Source organism: Mus caroli, chromosome 5, assembly GCF_900094665.2.
Source record: "Mus caroli chromosome 5, CAROLI_EIJ_v1.1, whole genome shotgun sequence".
In the NCBI taxonomy this organism is placed as follows: Eukaryota; Metazoa; Chordata; class Mammalia; order Rodentia; family Muridae; genus Mus; species Mus caroli.
The window spans coordinates 40603860-40605861 of NC_034574.1; positions in this window are offsets into that span (position 1 = coordinate 40603860).

The window sequence follows — 2002 nt, forward strand, 5'->3', positions numbered from 1 at the left end:
AGTCAGCTATTGGATGGATCACACAGCCCCCAATGGAGGAGCTAGAGAAATTACCCAAGGAGCTAAAGGGAACTGCAACCCTATAGGTGGAACAACAATATGAACTAACCAGTACCCCGGAGCTCTTGTTTCTAGCTGCATATATATCAAAAGATGGACTAGGCGGCCATCACTGCAAAGAGAGGCCCATTGGACTTGCAAACTTTATATGCAGGGGAACCCCAGGGCCAAAAAGGGGGAGTGGGTGGGTAGGGGATTGGGGGGGTGGGTATGGGGGACTTTTGGGATAACATTGAAAATGTAAAGGAGGAAAATACCTAATAAAAATAAATTAAAAAAAACAAAAAACAAAAAAATAACAAGAGGGTATACCACCAGAATCTTCAAAACTGGTAAAAAAAAAAAAAAAAAAAAAAAAAAGGAGATGGTTCAATTGTATTTGGTCATTCAGGATCTAAACTTCTTTCATGTTCTAAACTTCATTCAGTAGCAGCTTCCAGGTAACACAGCAAACATACAGAGAAGATCATCTGTGGGCTCAGATTTGGAAATGTGCCAGCCCCAGTTTTAATGTTAAGATGGTCTAATTGCCTAACACAGCTTATATGTACACAGAACTTGTTTTATTTCTTACAAATATTCTGAAGTATATACTGTGTGAGCAAAAATGAGAAATCATTGGACCCAAGTCCCGATTTTAATTTATTTTTGAAAGATTTAATTGTGTATGTAAGGGTGTTTTCCCTGTGTATATGTCTATGCAACATCTACATTCCTCGTGGAGACCAGAAAAGATCATTGGATCCCCTGTAACTGGAGGCACTGATGGTTGTGAGCTGCCATAGGGGTCCAAATGCTCTTAATGCCTGTAGTTCATGATTTTGATTGAGAAGTTGTTGGTAAAATATCAGGAAATGGATCCTGTTTACTATCCTTGATTTGTCTTTTCTGGTTTGTGCAGACATCTGTGTCTAAATCCCTAGCTAAGCCAAGGGGGAGTAGGGAGTGATTGTTTTTCCTTTAGTAAAGCAAAGAGGCTTGTAGTTTGAGGCAACACAAACCTTACTGAAAGTGTCTTATAGGATCAAACCTGTGAACAAATTAGAGACAAAAATGGATCTGGAGACAGAGTATGAATCTGTGTGTATACTTGTTGAGCATATTGGTAGGGTGGCATGCAGGGAGAAACAACAAATGACAATTACAATAATTAGAAACAATTAACATCAATCAAAGGCTTACTCTGTTCTAGGCAGAGCATCAAGAAACGTGTAGGAACATTACTGTGTTTATATCAGAGGTCTGCTTATCTGGGGGGAGAACTTAGGCAAGTCTTTCAATTTTGTTGACATATATCATATATCCATGTCTAGTCTTCTTGGCAAAGACCCAAACTACAGAGGAATTATACAAAGATAGGTGTTGCTGGTGGTAGTGATAAATCATTTGCTGAGAAATTAGCATTGGATATATATGTCATGTAAAAAACTGGTGCTGTTTTGTTTTAGAAAAAAATGAGTATTTTCCTTAGCTTAAACAAAAAGTGTTGGGAGGAGTTACATTTTTTCTTGTGTTTTTTAAAATTCTTTGACATTTATATGTACATTACTTTGATTGTATCTGTCTTTACTCCCTACCATCATCCTTCCATTTTTCTTTCTGATTCATCAAGTGCCATCAGAGCTGCCTATGTGCCCAGAGTTCTGGGGCCAGTAGCCATTTCCCATAGAAAGGTGACCCCCCTCCCACAATAGCCACCAATTGCCAATCACTAGTCATCAAGAAGTGGGGTCTTGAGATCCCTCCCAGCTCTATGTTGGAATTTTCTACTGGCTTGATCTTGTGAAAATCTTTTGCAGGTAACCACAGCTGCCATGATCTTGAGTACAACAGCCATGTCATATCCCGAAGGCAGTATTTCATAGAAATTCTCTCTGTCCTTCTGTACTCATGTTCTTTCAACCTACCTCTTTCTAAGGGTTCACTAAGCCTTGGGAACATC